The sequence below is a fragment of the Balaenoptera acutorostrata genome, chromosome 3 (genome assembly GCF_949987535.1).
Source record: "Balaenoptera acutorostrata chromosome 3, mBalAcu1.1, whole genome shotgun sequence".
In the NCBI taxonomy this organism is placed as follows: domain Eukaryota; kingdom Metazoa; phylum Chordata; class Mammalia; order Artiodactyla; family Balaenopteridae; genus Balaenoptera; species Balaenoptera acutorostrata.
Genome location: NC_080066.1, coordinates 9,613,971 through 9,634,433, shown reverse-complemented (window position 1 = coordinate 9,634,433; position 20,463 = coordinate 9,613,971).

The following is a 20,463-nucleotide window of genomic DNA, read 5'->3' as shown; positions in this document are numbered from 1 at the left end:
CCAGTTCTGGGGCAGAGCCTCAGTGGGGAGGCTGCCTTGGCCGTGGTAGTTGCAGTCTGAGGTCAAGCGAGTATTGCCCCATTTTAATGATAAGGAGTCGGAAGGAGCTCAGCTGAATACCATGGATTTGAGTTTTTATTCTATTGGATGTGGGAAGTGAAAGAGAGGAAGCCTTCTAGGAACTTTTCTTAAACATGGTAACTCCCTTCCCATGAAGCAGCCTTCTTGATCAGTGATTGAAACATATACCATTTACATTTCCTAGGTTGGAGGTTTGAAGCTTTGAAGGCAGGCATTGACTTCTCCTCTCTAACTATGAAAGACCTAGATGGCAACTTCTTCCAATAGAAGGATGTTTCGTCTACATTGAAAATATGTTGTTTAGTGTAGCCCCCTTCATTAATGATCTTCTGAATAATTTGCTGCAGCTTCTACATCAGCACTTGCTGCCATACCTTGTACTTTTAAGTTATGCAGACGGCTCCTTTCCTTAAACCTTGTGAACCAACCTCTGCTAGCTTCAAACTTTTTTTCTGCAGCTTCCTCATCTCTCTCAGCCTTCACAGAACTGAACAGAGTTAGGTACTTGCTCTGGATTAGGCTTTGGCTTAAGGAAATGTTTTGCTGGTTTGATCTTCTATCCAGACCACTGAAACTTTCTCCACATCAGCAATAAGGCTGTTTCATTTTCCTATTACTCGTGTGTTCACTGGAATAGCACTTTTGATTTCCTTCGAGAACTTTTCCTTTGCTTTCACAACTTGGCTAACTGTTTGGCCCAAGAAGCCTAGCTTTTAGCTTGTTTTTTTTTTTTTGGCCTATCTTCGCTTTTGACATGTCTTCCTCACTAAGCTTAGTCATTTCTAGAATAAGAGACTAACTTTTATTAAAAGTGAGTGGCCACTTTTGCAGACCCAGCAGGTTTAAGGGAATGTGGGTGTTCAAGGTTATGAATTGTGTCTACTCGGATAACTTCAATCTCAAGTCTCAGAATCTCACTGATTCCTTATTTGGACCCTCACACTGGCATATGAAACCTGGCAGGACTGGGAACTTTCTCTGAAGCTTTATTACTTTTAAAATTAAATCCTGAGCCTGGTTCTCTGCTCTATTTGCCCTCTAGCTATAGGACAATCATATCAAGAAGATCCATTGGCTTTCATATTTTGCCTGAATTAGTAATTAACCCCCTTAGGTCTGATATTATCTCTTTGAACAAATCGTTGGTGCTTAGCAACAGCTACCAAGTTCCCCAATTCTTAAACTTATCATTTCCCTTACACCGGCTATACTGCATCAGCCAGCAGATCTCCTTTCACTCTTCTTCCCTCTTGGTTTACATTTTGAAAATTTAAAGCATTAGACTGCTACAGCCCAGCAATAATTATCCATGCACCACGTGCTTCAAGTGACAAGGACCCCATTGCCAGGCAGGCAGGTCCAAAATCACATTTCCTAAGAGCGCTCCTGGCATCAGGGAACAGAACATGAGACGAACAGGTCAGCTGTTCTGTGGAGGCGGGGGTGTGCTCCCTGGTCCTCCCTTCAGGACTGAGACGCTCATTCCCTCAGTTGCCGAGATCAGTGCCTGCTGGTGGTTCCAAAGGGATTCCCTTCCAAGGATGCTCCCTTTCTGGGAAAGGAACAAAAGGTATGCCTCACCCAAACTTCTGGGCCCTTGTCAGCAGCAGCCTGCATTCAATAACGGCAATTCCATGTGGATCCAGGGACAAAGGCCCAGATCCCTTGCTTCAGTTGAGGTCAACTATGAAAGGCTACCTCTGCTCTGAACTCCCTGTGGGACTGGGTAAATCTTCGGGGGCAGCTGCATCACAGTTCAGCTCTTTCCGTCTCTCTTACTCCCTTAAAGATATTGCTGCTCAGCCCTTCCCTGGTGGTGCAGTGGTTAAGAACCCACCTGCCAATGCAGGGGACACGGGTTCGAGCCCTGGTCCGGGAAGATCCCACATGCTGTGGAGCAACTAAGCCCGTGCGCCACAACTACTAAGCCTGCACTCTACAGCCCGAGAGCCACAACTACTGAGCCCGCGTGCCACACCTACTGACGCCCGTGTGCCTAGAGCCCATGCTCCACAACAAGAGAAGACAATGCAATGAGAAGCCCACGCACCGCAATGAAGAGTAGCCCCCGCTCACCGCAACTAGAGAAAGCCAGCATGCAGCAACGAAGACCCAACACAGCCAAACATAAATAAAATAAATAAATTTATTTTTTTAAAAAAAATATATTGCTGCTCAGAACACTTAACCAATATAGCTCCTGTACTCAAATATCTGCATCCCATTGATACAGACCTAAGACATGTGTGTTAACTTTGTGGGGAAATACTCTGAAGAAATAGAGCCATAAGGAGATGAGGAAGGCAGGACTGGACAAAAGAGAAGTTGACCTATAGTGCATGTTCAAAGGTAGCTTCAGGCACGCCTATGGGGAAGCTTGAAAGAGCTGGAATGGCCCTAAATTGTTGTAAAGGAGTGAGGCCGGTCACTGGCCATGGTCTGTCCCCTAGGAGAGGTCACAAACTTGAGTGAGGCCGTTCCTGCATTTGGGAACACTTTCCAATGAGGGACACAGCTGTGGGCCATCAGAGACACGTATCTCTAAAAGCTCCTAGAAGCTCGGGGATGAGGCCACTGGCATCAAAGGGGATTTGGGAAGAGTACCACAATATTCACTATGGTGTGTGAATGTGTGCATTTTAATGTTTCTATATTAGCTAACGAAATATTAAAATGTATATAAATTATCAAAGATTATAACTCAGTTATCAGTTTCTCTGCCCTTAAGATCTGTAAATATTCACAAGCACCCCATCGTAGTACTTGAGAAAAAATCCAGCAATCTCAACAACATTTCTTGGGAAGGAGTGGAGCGTGTTCGCTTGGTTAGTTATGGCTCTGATCTGACTTCTGAGCCATCTCACCATGTCATACGTAAGGGTTAATTTTATGTGTCAACTTGTTTAGTCCACGGCACTCAGATAATTGGTTGAACACCAGTCTAGATGCTGCTGTGAAGGTATTTTTTTAGACGAGATTAACATATAAACCAGTAGACTCTGAGTAAAGTAAATCATCCTCCACAGTATGGCTAGGCCTCATCTAATTGGTTGAAGAACTTAAAAGAGAAACATTGAGGTCCTCTGAGGAAGAGGGGATTTTGCCTCCAGATGGCCTTCAGGCTCCAGAGGCAACATTTCTCCTGTCCCAGGTCTGCAGCCTGCTTACCTCCTGCAGACTGTACACTTACCAGCCCTCACAATTCCATGACCCAAAGCCCGTTCCTGAAGACCTCTCCCTCCCCCTCCCCCTCGCACACATGCGTTGTTGCTCCCTGCATCCTGCCCTGATGCCGTCAATCACCTTAGCTACTAAGCTGAACACTCAGTAGGATATGATGCCCCTGCTCGGAAATAGCCCACAACCTGTAATTTGAAATTTAGCAGAAAATGCCCTATAATGACCCTACATTTTCAGTTCTATTGAACTGAAATCATTAAAATTTTATCTGAATTTTTTTAAAGTATATATCTACAGTATATATAACATACATATATATTCATCCCTAACACACCACACCAGACCAAACCATGTGTCCCTTTTCAATACTACATCAACCGTAATATATAGAACTGAATCTTTTTCCTTGATTTTCACACACACACTCACACCACAAGCACACACATTCATACAAGGCCTTTATATAAGTAGCATACTTTACTGTAAGTTCAAAAACAAATATAATGTATTTTTTGCAACATAAAGTAGATTATTGAAATTTTCTCTAAAATATTTCATATATAATGTTTAACTCAATCAGAGAAAAATGATAATTGATCACATTTTTTAAAAAAGACAGTACAAACAGATCTGCAGAAAATTCAGTTTTTTAAAAAAAATTATCTGTGACTAATAGGTCAAGAAATTAATGACAAGAACAAGAATAAGAACTTCATCATAGAACTGTAAATTATGAAAATGAATCCAATAGAAATTTTGGAACATAGTAGAAAAATTATCCAATATGTGATATTAATATCAGATTAGATAACTGAAAAGAGAACTTTGAAGTTTAAATATACGTCAGAAAAAATTTCTGAGTCCCTAGCCCTGAGCAGCAAATGGATGGAAAAATATGGAGAAAAGCATAAGGAATGTCCAAAACATTGTGAAAGATCCAACATACATGTAATTAGAGTCTGAGGAGAAGAGAGAGAAAGGAGCAGCAGTAATATGTGAAGAGAGAATTTTTTTTTAATTCATGGAAGACATTGTCACATACTGAAGAAGCACAGAGAATTTTAAGCAAGATACATACAGAAAAAGTCATAGCTAGGCAAAGACTGTAAAACTTAAGCAGCAAAGAAAAAGAATTTCTTAAAGTAGCAAGAGGAACAAGATACTTTAACTTCTAAAGGGTAATAATGTCTGGTAGCTGACTTTTTTTTTTTTTTTTTTGAAATGAAAATCATAAATTTTTTTAAATTTATTTTTTTATACAGCAGGTTCTTATTAGTCATCCATTTTATACATATCAGTGTATACATGTCAATCCCAATCGCCCAATTCAGCACACCACCATCCCCACCCCACCAAGGTTTTCCCCCCGTGGTGTCCATACGTTTGTTCTCTACATCTGTGTCTCAATTTCTGCCCTGCAAACTGGTTCATCTGTACCATTTTTCTAGGTTCCACATATATGCGTTAATATACGATATTTGTTTTTCTCTTTCTGACTTACTTCACTCTGTATGACAGTCTCTAGAGCCATCCACGTCTCAACAAATGGCTCAATTTTGTTCCTTTTTATGGCTGAGTAATATTCCATTGCATATATGTACCACTTCTTCTTTATCCATTTGTCTGTTGATGGGCACTTAGGTTGCTTCCATGACCTGGCTATTGTAAATAGTGCTGCAATGAACATTGGGGTGCATGTGTCTTTTTGAATTATGGTTTTCTCTGGGTATATGCCCAGTAGTGGGATTGCTGGGTCATATGGTAATTCTATTTTTAGTTTTTTAAGGAACCTCCATACTGTTCTCCATAGTGGCTGTATCACTTTACATTCCCGCCAACAGTGCAAGAGGGTTGCCTTTTCTCCATGCCCTCTCCAGCATTTGTTGTTTGTAGATTTTCTGATGATGCCCATTCTAACTGGTGTGAGGTGATACCTCATTGTAGTTTTGATTTTCATTTCTCTAATAATTAGTGATGTTGAGCAGCTTTTCATGTGCTTCTTGGCCACATGTATGTCTTCTTTGGAAAAATGTCTACTTAGGTTTTCTGCCCATTTGTGGATTGTGTTGTTTGTTTTTTTAATATTGAGCTGCATGAGCTGTTTATATATTTTGGAGATTAATCCTTTGTCCGTTGATTCATTTGCAAATATTTTTTCCCATTCTGAGGGCTGTCTTTTAGTCTTGATTATGGTTTCCTTTGCAGTGCAAAAGCTTTGAAGTTTCATTAGGTCCCATTTGTTTATTTTTGTTTTTATTTCCATTACTTTAGGAGGTGGATCAAAAAAGATCTTGCTGTGATTTATGTCAAAGAGTGTTCTTCCTATGTTTTCCTCTAAGAGTTTTATAGTGTCCGGTCTTATATTTAAGTCTCTAATCCATTTTGAGTTTATTTTTGTGTATGGTGTTAGGGAGTGTTCTAATTTCATTCTTTTATATGTAGCTGTCCAGTTTTCACAGCGCCACTTATTGAAGAGACTGTCTTTTCTCCATTGTATATCCTTGCCTCCTTTGTCATACATTAGTTGACCATAGGTGCGTGTGTTTATCTCTGGGCTTTCTATCTTGTTCCATTGATCTACATTTCTGTTTTAGTGCCAGTACCATATTGTCTTGATTCCTGTAGCTTTGTAGTATAGTCTGAAGTCAGGGAGTCTGATTCCTCCAGCTCCGTTTTTTTCCCTCAAGACTCCTTTGGCTATTTGGGGTCTTTTGTGTTTCCATACAAATTTTAAGATTTTTTTGTTGTAGTTCTGTAAAAAATGCCATTGGTAATTTGATAGGGATTGCATTGAATCTGTAGATTGCTTTGGGGAGTAGAGTCATTTTCACAATATTGATTCTTCCAATCCAAGAACATGGTATATCTTTCCCTCTGTTGGTATCATCTTTAATTTCTTTCAACAGTGTCTTATAGTTTTCTGCATACAGGTCTTTTGTCTCCCTAGGTAGGTTTATTCCTAGGTATTTTATTCTTTTTGTTGCAATGTTAAGTGGGAGTGTTTCCTTAATTTCTCTTTCAGATTTTTCATCATTAGTATATAGGAATGTGAGAGATTTCTGTGCATAAATTTTGTATCCTGCAACTTTACCAAATTCATTGATTAGTTCTAGTAGTTTTCTGCTGGCATCTTTAGGATTCCCTATGTATAGTATCATGTCATCTGCAAACAGTGACAGCTTTACTTCTTCTTTTCCAATTTGTATTCCTTTTATTTCTTTTTCTTCTCTGATTGCCATGGCTAGGACCTCCAAAACTATGTTGAATAATAGTGGCGAGAATGGACATCCTTGTCTTGCTCCTGATCTTAGAGGAAATGCTTTCAGCTTTTCACCATTGAGAATGATGTTTGCTGTGGGTTTGTCGTATATGGCCTTTATTATGTTGAGCTAGGTTCCCTCTATGCCCAGTTTCTGGAGTTTTTATCATAAATGGCTGTTGAATTTTGTCAAAAGCTTTTTCTGCATCTATTAAGATGATCATATGGTTTTTATTCTTCAATTTCTTAATATGGTGTATCACATTGACTGATTTGCGTATATTGAAGAACCCCTGGGATAAATCCCACTTGATCATGGTGTATGATCCCTTTAATGTGTTGTTGGATTCTGTTTGCCAGTATTTTGTTGAGGATTTTTGCATCTATATTCATCAGTGATATTGGTCTGTAATTTTCTTTTTTTGTAGTATCTTTGTCTGGTTTTGGTATCAGGGTGATAGTGGCCTCATAGAATGAGTTTGGGAGTGTTCCTTCCTCTGCAATTTTTTGGGAGAGTTTGAGAAGGATGGGTGTTAGCTCTTCTCTAAATGTTTGATAGAATTCACCTGTGAAGCCGTCTGGTCCTGGACTTTTGTTTGTTGGAAGATTTTTTTTTTTAAATTTCATTTATTTATTTATTTATGGCTGCATGGGTCTTCGCTTTTGTGCGAGGGCTTTCTCTAGTTGCAGCAAGCAGGGGCCACTCTTCATCGTGGTGCACGGGCCTCTCATTATCGCGGCCTCTCTTGTTGCGGAGCACAGGCTCCAGACGCGCAGGCTCAGTAATTGTGGCTCACGGGCCCAGTTGCTTCGTGGCATGTGGGATCTTCCCAGACCAGGGCTCGAACCCATGTCCCCTGCATTGGCAGGCAGATTCTCAACCACTGTGCCACCAGGGAAGCCCTTGTTGGAAGATTTTTAATCACAGTTTCAATTTAATCACTTGTGATTGGTCTGTCCATATTTTCTATTTCTTCCTGGTTCAGTCTCAGAAGGTTGTGCTTTTCTAAGAATTTGTCCATTTCTTCCAGGTTGTCCATTTTATTGGCATAGTGTTGCTTGTAGTAGTCTCTTAGGTTGCTTTGTATTTCTGTGGTGTCTGTTGTAACTTCTCCTTTTTCATTTCTAATTTTATTGATTTGAGTCCTCTCCCTCTTTTTCTTGATCAGTCTGGCTAATAGTTTATCAATTTTGTTTATCTTCTCAAAGAACCAGCTTTTAGTTTTATTGATCTTTGTTATTGTTTTCTTTGTTTCTATTTCATTTATTTCTGCTCTGATCTTTATGATTTCTTTCTTTCTGCTAACTTTGGGTTTTGTTTGTTCTTCTTCCTCTAGTTCCGTTAGGTGTAATGTTAGATTGTTTCTTAGAGATTTTTCTTGTTTCTTGAGGTAGGCTTGTATAGCTATAAACTTCCCTCTTAGAACTGTTTTTGCTGCATCCCATAGGTTTTGGATCGTCGTGTTTTCATTGTCATTTGTCTCTAGGTATTTTTTGATTTCCTCTTTGATTTCTTCAGTGATCTCTTGGTTATTTAGTAATGTATTTTTTAGCCTCCACGTGTTTGTGTTTTTTACATTTTTTTCCCTGTAATTCATTTCTAATCTCATAGCATTGTGGTCAGAAATGATGCTTGATATGATTTCAATTTTCTTAAATTTACTGAAGCTTGATTTGTGACCCATGATGTGATGTATCCTGGAGAATGTCCTATGTGCACTTGAGAAGAAAGTGTAATCTGCTGTTTTTGGATGGAATGTCCTATAAATATCAATTAAATCTGGTCTACTGTGTCATTTAAAGCTTGTGTTTCCTTATTAATCATTGGATGATCTGTCCATTGGTATAAGTGAGGTGTTAAAGTCCCCCACTATTATTGTGTTACTGTCCATTTCCTCTTTTATAGGTGTTAGCAGTTCCCTTATGTACTGAGGTGCTCCTATGTTGGGTGCATATATATTTATATTTGTTATGTCTTCTTCTTGGATTGATCCCTTGATCATTATGTAGTGTCCTTCCTTGTCTCTTGTAACATTCTTTATTTTGAAGTCTACTTTATCTGATATGAGTATTGCTACTCCAGCTTTCTTTTGATTTCCATTTGCACGGAATATCTTTTTCCATCCCTTCACTTTCAGTCTGTATGTGTCCCTAGGTCTGAAGTGGGTCTCTTGTAGACAGCATATATATGGGTCTTGGTTTTGTATCCATTCAGCGAGCCTGTGTCTTTCGGTTGGAGCATTTATTCCATTCACGTTTAAGGTGATTATCGATATGTATGTCCCTTTTACCATTTTCTTAATTGTTTTGGGTTTGTTTTCATAGGTCTTTTTCTTCTCTTGTGTTTCCCATTTAGAGAAGTTCCTTTAGCATTTGTTGTAGAGCTGGTTTGGTGGTGCTGAATTCTCTTAGCTTTTGCTTGTCTGTAAAGCTTTTGATTTCTCTGTTGAATCTGAATGAGATCCTTGCCGGGTAGAGTAATCTTGGTTGTAGGTTCTTCCCTTTCATCACTTTAAGTATATCATGCCACTCCCTTCTGGCTTGTAGGGTTTCTGCTGAGAAATTGGTAGCTGATTTCTTAACAAGAACAATGGAAGCCAGAAAACGTGTTAAGGGACTGAAAGAACAAGTATTCACCTCCTTGCACATCCCTCAAGTACTAGAAGTGTTATTCAGAAGTGTGCTTTTAGATGGAGACAAGGGATGTGAGAAGGAATCAATTAGGAGAATATATGGGATAATCTAAATGAATATCATTTGTATAAAAATAATTATGTTTCATATCATTTAAAATGTAGAGAGAATACAAATAATTGAGAAACAACAGTACAAGAATCCTGAGAGTGCAAATACAGTTAGAGTTAAAAGGGGTTTTTTTCATTGTTTGGGATGCAAAGTATTGATTTACAGTAAGCCTAATAATAATTCAACAATACAAACTGTAATGCCACAAAAGTCACTGAAATGATACAAGAAGGCATAAGTAACAAGCTAGCACAGGAAAAATGTAGATTAATAAAACATATAAATTAATCTAAAAGAAGACAACAATGGAGAGAAAAAGGAACTTGAAAAGGTGGTCAAGTAGAAGACCAATAGTAAAGGGTCGATTTAAGCTCCAATTAGAAAACGAAATGACAGAAAAAGATATGTCATGCAAGAGCCCCTCAAAGAAAGCTGGCATAGCTACACTCATAGCATACAAGGCAGATTTCAAGGAATGCACATTAGTATTGATAAGAAGGATACTTTATAAAGCTAAAGGATCAACTATCAGGAAGATATGTAATTCTACATTTGAATGCTCTTAACAATGTAGCCTCGCAGTATGTAAACCCCAAATTTTCAGAAATAAAAAGACAAACCCACAGTCATAGTTGGGGACTTTAATACACTTCTCTCAGTAACTAATAAAGCAAGTAAACATAAAAACATACATATTCTACCTCATTAGTCACCAGAAATTGAAATTTAAAACCACAACGTAAAAGCCTACACACCCAACAGCTTAATTTAAAAAGACAGACAGTAATACATGTTGGCGAGGATGGAATTCACTTGTGCTGTTGGTTGGAGAGAAAACTGCACCAATCACTTTGAAAAACTCTTTGGTATTATTCATTAAATTTGAATATACACGTACTCCATGGCCCAGAGAGTTTTACTCCCAGGATATAGCCAACAGAAATGCGTATTTTCATCAAGAAATATTATAGCAGCATGAGTTGTAAAAGACAAAGACAGCATATAACTGAAAATGCCCATCTCTAGCAGAAGCAGGAAATCAATTTTGGTAAATTCAATGAATGATTATCATTAACAAGGGGAATGAATGATTAATACCATGCACAATAACCTAAATAAATCTCACAAACATAATGGCAGATGAAAGAAGCCAATAACAAATAATTTAAATCATATCATTCCATGTATACAAAATCCAAGTATATAGTGCTGTAAGTCAGAAGAGCAGTTATCTTGGGAAGGAAACAGTAGACAATGGAAGAGAACACAAATGGTGTCCCTGGGGTATAAAAAATAATAAAGTTTTTTTTTTACCTGAATGGTGGTTTAATGGTGATTCATCTCTGTGCTAAGCTGTTAAGCTGTACACTTAAGGGTTTTGCATTTTATTATATGAATGTTTTAATTTTAAAAATCTATTTACAATATTAACTTAGTACATAATGTACAAAAAAAAATCTTTTTCTGATTAATCCTGTTTTCACTAAATCCTTATATCTGAGTTAATTCCTGGGTTCCACTCCTGCACCCTCGCAGGGTGTTCAGGAATATTCTCCAGTAAAGGAAAGTCAAACTGAAGACTCACTGCCAAAGCATCCTACACATTCTCTGTATGACTTTCTGGACAGTCAGACGGTCAGTTTTGCTTAAACGTGTAAGTTCTATACAGCATGTGTTACAACTTACTGGGTTGTCTGAGTCCATATTTGGCTGTCCGAAAAAGATCTGGTCCTTTTTCAGGATTTCAGCCTTTTGCCTACACCACGTGACTTTAAGTTAGCAAGAGGAATTATTCTTTCCTGCTTTAATACCTGAAATCTATTTGTAAATCCTATAAAAAAATCTTGAGCATTATATTTTAAGTTCCTCCTGCCATTCACTAACAGAAATCTGTTTGTCTCCCATCTTTGATTATTTCTCTCCTATCAGCTTTTCCCTGCTGTCCTATATTATTAGACTGGCTCTCCTCTTCCCAAATCCAGAATGTTGGGTGCGCGCGAGCAGGTGTGTGGGTGTATGTGTGTGTGTGCACACACACACATCGGGGTATGGGCTTCTGGGCAGTCAGAATCTTTCCTACAGTAGAGATTCCAGCATCCTTGAGTTTCTTGCTGGTTTTTGGCTATCTTATTACTTGAAATTGTTAGTTTCTGCTTTTATGGAAGGAACCACTCCCATTTAAACATACAATTTTTCTATTTATGTTAGTTTTTGTCTGGTTTGTGTTGGATAAAATATTTATTCTGTTTCACACACATATGTATGTATATGTGTATGTGTTTTATTGCTTCACAGACTTTATCCATCCTAGAGGACAAAGACAGGTTTAACAGATGTCTGTTTTAAATTGTCTGCAAAAACTACATTCAACAAAGACTTAAATTGGTGATTCTTCCTAGTGTAGAAATAAAGTCTATGCAATTTCCATAGAATTTGGACTATAGCTTTCAAAGTATTCTTCGAATTTTGCATAGGTGTGAATGTGCAATCCCAAATTAGTTATATTCTAGAGCAAAGGGAAGAGGGAAAGTGTGAGAAGGAGAGCATTCTGGAAATGGCTATATTTTCAACTCCTTCCCAGGGTGGCAAATACGTTTCAAGAAATTGCTTATATAATGTGTTCTTAAAATTTGGTACCGGGCTTCCCTGGGGGCGCAGTGGTTGAGAATCTGCCTGCCAATGCAGGGGACACGGGTTCGAGCCCTGGCCTGGGAAGATCCCACATGCTGCAGAGCAAATGGGCCCGTGAGCCACAACTACTGAGCCTGCGCGTCTGGAGCCTGTGCTCCGCAACAAGAGAGGCCGCGATAGTGAGAGGCCCGCGCGCCGTGATGAAGAGTGGCCCCCGCTTGCCGCAACTAGAGAAAGCCCTCGCACAGAAACGAAGACCCAACACAGCCGTAAATAAAATAAATAAATAAAAATAAAAAAATAAACAGGAGCTGTTGTTTAAAAAAAAAAAAAATTTGGTGCCATCCTTCAGCTTTAATATTTCTGTTTGAGAAATGCCTTGCATGCAGGCTTGGGGTAAAAGAAATAAAGGCTTTTAATTAAGTGATAATGATTGACTTGTTCCTATTTAGACATGCAAATCAGCACAGGAAGATTCACTGACACTCCTCCAGCTGGGGAGCTGGGGATATTTTGGAAATAATGTTTGACGCTCCAGAAGAGCAGCCAAAGCTGGCTTGTTCATAGGGAGGATCCCCTTTGTTTTGGACTCCGTTTCTTCTGGTCCTTAAAATCCCTCCCTTGTTGAGGATTCTTTTTCACAGGAGTATGTCTCAATACAGACTTTGGGTACTGGAATCCCGCTTTTAAACAACAAACTTCAGCACAGACAGAAAACAAAATGAGGTACAAACAGGCTACCACCCTCAGGTAATTCATGGACATTTTTTCCAGAGTGATCTGATCTACTTTCTTATTTAAGGAGAGAGATTCTGAGAGCTCAGATGAGCCCTGTCTTGTGTGTCTGAATTAAGCACCTGCCCCTGTTCCCAGGGTTTGATTCATAGGACCTGCCTTTTTGCAACAGGTATCAGGTACATTCGGTTGTAATAAGATATGCCCTGGGGTCCTTTCTCTGATCTTTTCCCCCTTTCATTCTCCCCACACTCTCTGACTTTCCCTCCCGAGTCTCATTCAGAACCACAAGAATCGATCTTGTGTGCCAGGCCAGTGTGAGGGTTTGTCTGTGAAGCTGTTTGGTGCCTTCCTTTGGCTTTAATATTTTTAGTATTTCTCAGTAGCCGGGCTTGCAACTGAGCAGGAAAACCGTGTCCCAACTCCCTCGTGTTTGGTAGAAGAGGCCAGTACCTTACACACTAAGCATGGGTCTGGGACCACAGCCTCCGTGAAATGTCACAGCCTCTCCAAGCTCAGCTCTTGGGAAAAACACGACGTGGAGGCCTGTATGCGCCACCCCTGTCTTGTTTGTAGTTTGCGACCTGCTCCTTCCCGGTCACCGCCCACCTCCGCTATATACCCCCTTTATCTCTACTCTAAATTAAAAGTGCTTCCCTGTTCCAGAATATTCTCTACATCCCTCCACCCCTATTCCTTCAATATTCATTTATTTGTGTCCCTTCTCTTATGATAAGAAATATGACTGAGTTAATGTAGTTCACAGGGTTGGAAAATAGAGAATCTGGGACTAAAATTCAGGCCTTCTTTTTTGGCTGGTTTTTATTTATTTATTTTTTCTAACATCTTTATTGGAGTATAATTGCTTTACAATGGTGTGTTAGTTTCTGCTTTGTAACAAAGTGAATCAGCTATACATATACATATATCCCCATATCTCCTGCCTCTTGCGTCTCCCTCCCACCCTCCCTATCCCACCCCTCTAGATGGACACAAAGCACCGAGCTGATCTCCCTGTGCTATGCGGCTGCTTCCCATTAGCTATCTATTTTACATTTGGTCGTGTATATATGTCCATGCCACTCTCTCACTTCATCCCAGCTTACCCTTCCCCCCTCCGTGTCCTCAAGTCCATTCTCTACGTCTGCGTCTTTATTCCTGTCCTGCCCCTAGGTTCTTCAGAACCTTTTTTTTTTCAGGCCTTCTTTCTCTTAATCCAGCAGGCTTCTTTTTGATCATTTCCATGTAATTCTGAATAGCTCTTTTTTCATCCTACCATCTACGTGAATATGTAACTGCTCCCAATCGCATTTTTGTTGTATGCCCTGTATTGGACCATAATTTGGCAAAAAGAAAAGTGTGATCTTATTCTATAAATGTTCTACATCATCTTTACAGAGTAAAACACTTTCTGTTCTAGTTGGAGAAAAGTTGTCAGAAGTTTGTCTAACTGGGTCTCATACAATCTAAACAGTTATTACCTTTACCAAAAACATCAACAACAGGAACCGAACTTGGAATTGAGAAATTCATCAGATGTTCAGAAAAGCTGTGGAACTAGATTAACCTGGAAGAATGAGGACACTGCAACTGAAAAAAAAAGCTTTTCTTGAATTTTAACTCTAGAATTTGGTCACCCCTAGTCTCATATATCTTACAGTGTCTTGGGGACAGCAGGTTATCATGACCAGATCAGCAGGAGAGTTTGTTGCATGAGCTCATGTATACACAACAGCTCCATGATGCTGGAGACATTTATGAGGCTTATTATGTTTCAGTTCTTGTTTAACGGCAAGCCCCTACTTGGGCAGTGGAATCCTGCTGATTTACTACTTAGGAATAAATTACAGTTTAGAATTTGGATTTTTCATGGTTTTCTTTGTGTCAGCATAAATAAACATAGCTAATAGGGCTATGTCTCGTTGCCTATTAGACTGGCTGTAAGTAAAAGGCTTCCTGGCTTGTGAAAAATATCAGCAAGATGAGAGGACTGAACTGATTTACCTGAAAGTATTTATCATCTCGAGGGCTTTGGGATGTAGATGTCAAATGCCGCAAATTATCAGCATTTCCTAACTCATACTTTGAGCTTATACCTTTTATTTTTCCATCAGTTCTAATATTATTATTGAAGAAGCCATTATCCCTGGGGACTGGGAAGTCGTTCTTGATCAATTAAGGAGGCAGAGATGTCCGAGAGGCTGCTCAGGACCATCTCCATCTTTGTGTATCGTTCTCTTGATGGAATCTAGAGTGACGCCTTCACAAGCTTTGAGGGAAAGTTCACAATTTTGTAATTACTGAGAGAAAAAGTGGAATGCCATTTCTAGGTCTTCATCCAGAGTGATTTCTTGGCTCCAATTCCCCCATTGCATTTGCAGAAACGGCGTTTTGGTGTTAGTTAACATTCAAGGAATAGTTTCAAGTTTTACAACTGCAAAAGGGTCATTATTTTTATCAGTGTGCTGGAGGTTATTTTGAGTCTGACTACGGAGGGCCTGATTCAATAAAATCTCAGCCTGAGTCTCCCAGCAGGATGCTCAAACCATGGGAATTCAACGGGAGAGCCCACATGGGCTTCTATGATACTGAACCAGGGTTGAATTTCCATTTAATCATTCTCAAGAAATCAAAAGACACTTTGGGATTAAATGGCAAACCTTTTAACTAGGAATTCCTCAGCCAAAATGGCCAATTAGCATTTAAATTGCAGAACTGCCTTATGTAAGAGGGAATGAGTAACTGAAGAAATAAAATATCTTCCTTATTAGTTAAAAAGGTAAACCCAGAAACATGGAGTTATCGTGAAATAAGCATTTTCTCCTAGGACAGGGAAAGTACCACAGGGCTTTTGTTGCAAAGGAGAATTAAAAAAAGACCTGAATTATTTACTTATGCTGATGCTTTTAGCTTTAATTGGCAAAATTGGCTCAAGTGAATGATATTTGAACCTGCCCTCTAATTATATATATATATTTTTTTTCTATGAGCTTGTTTTATTTTAATACATATATATATTTAGATTCCACATATAAGAGAGATCATGTGGTATTTGTCTTTCTGTCTGACTTATTTTACTTAGTATAATGCCCTTTCTCTTTATCGATATTCACTAGTTGTTTATGTATCATTCTTCTGATTGATTTTAGTTCTTTGTCCATGTTTTCCTTTAGTTCTTTGAGCATATTTAAGATAATTAATTTAAGCAGAATAAAGAAAAAACAGAATGAAAAGAATTGAGGACAGTCTCAGAGACCTCTGGGACAACATTAAATGCACCAACATTCGAATTATAGGGGTCCCAGAAGAAGAAGAGAAAAAGAAAGGGTCTGAGAAAATATCTGAAGAGATTTTTATGGTAACTATATATTTTTACATAACGTTTTGCAAGTGACTCAACAACTCAGTTTTTATGTCTTAAAATTGATTTTAAAAATAAGTTCTTTTATTACTGGAAAACAAAAATAATACATTATATTTAGAAATGACCTACATTCAGTTTTATGTATTCATAAAATCTTTGGCCCATTGAAGTCTCCTTCCCAATCTTCTAGTATGCACCTCAGGGGCTTGGAGGCCAAAGAGAATGGGAGTTGGCTTAGGGAAAAAACCCCACACATTTCTGGCATGACTGCATATAAGGAAAACTTAAAACCTTTCAGAAATGTAGTTGAAAATATCTCTTAAGAAATTGTTTATGATCTTTCCCCGTATATGACCATCTAACTTTTAGGCTCTGCTCTCACCAAACTCATTGAGTATGTAAATTTCAAATGTTGGTTCTCCACCAACATTTACTAATGTTGTTATTGTTATGTGTTTGTATACCTCCTTTGTTTTTTTTTTTTTTTTTTTAGAAATTCACGTTCTTTTATTTATTTATTTATGACTGTATTGAGTCTTCATTTCTGTGCGAGGGCTTTCTCTAGTTGCGGCAAGTGGGGACCACTCTTCATCGCGGTGCGCAGGCCTCTCACCATCGCGGCCTCTCTTGTTGCGGAGCACAGGCTCCAGACGCGCAGGCTCAGCAATTGTGGCTCACGGGCCCAGTTGCTCCGTGGCATGTGGGATCTTCCCAGACCAGGGCTCGAACCCGTGTCCCCTGCATTGGCAGGCAGATTCTCAACCACTGCGCCACCAGGGAAGCCCTGTATACCTCCTTTTAAAAAATTAAAATGGTACAGTAAATTAGACGGTTGTTGTTATACTTGGCAATGTTCTTCTTCTCCCTGTCAGGCCCTCCCCATGGTATCGCAGATTCCATGGGATTCCATGACATGTCACCTTGGTGTAGACCAGCAGTTGTGGACTGGAAGGGATCTGCCCAGTTCTTACTCTGGTAGCTGTGTTTTCAAAAGGGGTGATACAGTTAGGAAATTATAGGTCCATTTGGATTTTCACACAGATGGGGAGACGATGCATTTTGAAGGTAAATATCCTGCAGAGGACCACCAAGGAATTCTTTACACACTCATTCAGACTACAAGAGTGATGGGTTTATATGTGACACTTCTAGGTAGTATTTTTATTTTTAAAGGAAGTAAAATATGAATGCAAAGGAATGAAAATGGTGTCGGAGACATATTTGGCTTTGTGGCTGTGTGCCTTTCTCATAAGGAGACTACAAGAACTCTGCCCAAACATAGAAACTGGTCTTAGTTAAAGCTCTAGACCCTGTTTTAATCTGTTTTAACCATGATAAAAATTAAACCATTCATATACTTTGAAAAAATATTATTTTAAAAAATGTCTGTTACTGAAGACTAGTTTAGAAATAGATACAAGAAATCCTGTTTCTGTTGACAGCACCATCCTGGGCAATTATAACCTGAAAACTTAAAGTCATCAATATTCAGCCCTACTTTTTCTTTGCTACTTAGGTCCAAGAGGTACTGAATTTTTCTGATTTACACCCAGAGTTTTTTGGGTTTTCCTTTGTATTCCCATTGCAACAGTTTTCACTTTCTTTGGATGGAACTTTTCAGTAGCCTCACAATTTCTTATCTTCCTCTGATCCATGAATGTTGTCACCAATATTATCCTTTTGAAACAATAAATCTATCCTTTCACTCACTTGTGGAAAAGCATTTGTGTCCCTCAATTGCCTCAGAATAAAATGCAGTCTTCTTCCCTGGCATCATTCAAGTTGCGCCACAATTTGGCTGCATCTTTCAAGGATTTCATTGCTACTCACTAATTAGCCCACTCACTTCTGCTGCTATGTGTTTGCTCACTACTATGCATCCGTTTCAATGAACTATCCTGCCCCGCAATCTCTGAGGGCCAGAGTTCCTTATAATTTTCAAGGGCTAGCAGAAATGCCACTTCTCTAAGATACCCACCATCCTTCTCCTCGTAGCTATCCTAACACTTTGTTTTTAATTCTTGACCATTGTTTAGCTTTTTAATATACATTTTTTGCTGAGAAATGTTTTACATACAGTAAAATGCACAGGTCTTAAGAAGATACTTCAATCTGTTCAAATAAATGCATGCAACTGTGGAATCCACACCCTTAGGTGTAGTTCATTTTCTGTTTTACTGATTTCCACTCTACTGTTTCATTCCTTCTAATTGCTTTAGTGTATATTTTTCTACTTTATCTACCTTAAGATGTAAACTGAGACAGCTCTTTAAGACTTTTCTTCCCGTCTAAAGTGTGCAGTTGATATGTATCTCGTTATAAATATCACTGTTGCCGATTCCCCCACATTTTAATACATTGTCTTTTTCTTTTCCTTCAGTTTAAATACATATCTAATTTCCCATGTAATCTCATTTTTGTCCCAGGGTTTTTTAAAACTGTGATTTTTTAACTTTCACATATTTGAGGCATTCTACAAATATCTTTTTGTTTTCGATTCCTACTTTAATTCCATTGTGGTCAGAAAATGAAGTCTGTATCATTTCAATAATATTAACTTAATAAGATTTCTTTTATGTCCCATCATATGGTCCATTTGTTGAATATTGCACGTGCACTTAAAAAGAATGTGTGCTCTGCTGCTTCAACGAAATGTCAATCAGGTCTCAGTTGACTGAGAGTGTCGATCAGATGTGTATCTGTTACTGCTTTTTCTTTTACTTTTGGTTTACTTTTTTTCATTAATAATTGAAACAGAAGAGTTAATATCTCCAAGTATCATTAGAAGACTTGTCTATTTGTCCTTTAATTCTCTCAGGTTTTGCTTTATGTATCTTGATTTTCTTTTACAAGGTGCACACACATGCCTCTCTGTGGAACTGACATTTCTATCATTATGAAATGTCCTTCTTTATTTTGGGTAATACTCCATGCTTGGAAACATGTTTTCTAGCCACTCCAGCTTTCTTATGATTAATGTTTACATGGTACATCTTTATTCATCAACATACTTTTAACCTAGTCATGTCCTTATATTCAAAACACAACTCTTTAAAAGTATATAGTGGGGTCTTGGTTTTGTTTTCTCCAATCCGACAATCTCTACCCTAAATCGGAGTTTTTCATCCATTTACATTTAAAATAATTATTAATGAAGTTGGCTTTACTTCCATTATCTTGTCGTTTTTCCCCTACTTGTCCCATCTATCTTTGTTTCCTTTTCCTTTTTTCATTGCTTCTTTTGGATTAATATATGTCCCTTTTGTTATCTTTTGTTTGGATTCCACTTTATCTTGACTATTGTCTCATTAGCTGTACCCCCTTGCTTTAGTTTTAGGAGTTGCTCTATGGTTTGCAATACGCAATTAACTTACTGAAGTCTACCTTGTACGACTGTATGAATATTACATACCACTTCACACATAAGGTGATACATTCATAGCAACACACTTTTAGGACTCCTCTCACTCTTGTCATTGCTGTTATATATTTTCCTTCTTCACCTGTTATAAACTCCATAACACATTGCTATTATTTTTTTAAAATAGAGCAGTCCCCCCACCTTATCTGCAGTTTCACTTTACATGTTTTTAGTTACCCAAGGTCAACCATGGGTAACTGGGAAAATTCCAGAAATAATCAATACATAAAATCTAAATTGATATGTAGCTGTTCTGAGTAGCATCATGAAATCTCATGCAGTCCTGCTCTCTCCTGCCTGGCAGAGGAATCATCCCTGTGTCCACACCGGATGTGCTACCAGCCTGTTAATCACTTAGTAGTCCTCTGGGTTATCAGATTGACTGTTGCGCTACTGTGGAGAGCTTGCATTCAGGTGACTTTTATTTTACTTAATATTGGCCTCAAAGCACAAGAAGAGTGATTCTGGCAATTTGGCCAAAGAGAAGCTGTAAAGTGCTTCCTTAAGTGAGAAGATGTAAGTTCTCAACTTATTAAGAAAGAAAAAAAAATCATAGGCTGAGGCTGCTAAGATCTGTGGTCAGAATGAATCTTCTATCTGTGAAATTGTACAGAAGGAAAAAGAAATTTGTGCTAGTTTTGCTTTTGTATCTCAAACTGTTGCTTATGGTGCATGGTAAGTGCTTAGTTGAGATGCAAAAGGCATTAAATTTGTATAATAAGATATGTTGAGAAAAAGCATATTCACATAACTTTTATTACAGTATGTTGTTATAACTGTTCTATTTTGTTAGTTATTGCTAATCTCGTACTGTGCCTAATTTATAAATTAAGCTTTATCATAGGTATGTATGCATAGGAAAAAACATAGTATACCTAGGGTTCTAGCTGCCATTTCAGGCACCCACTGGGGGGGGCGGGTTTTGGAACATATCCTCCACAGACAAGGGAGGACTACTGTATTCAGTTTTTTTAAGCAGATTTTTAAAAGGGAAAATGTCTTTTCTGTTTACCCACATATTTCCCACTTCCATTGCTTTCATTTCTA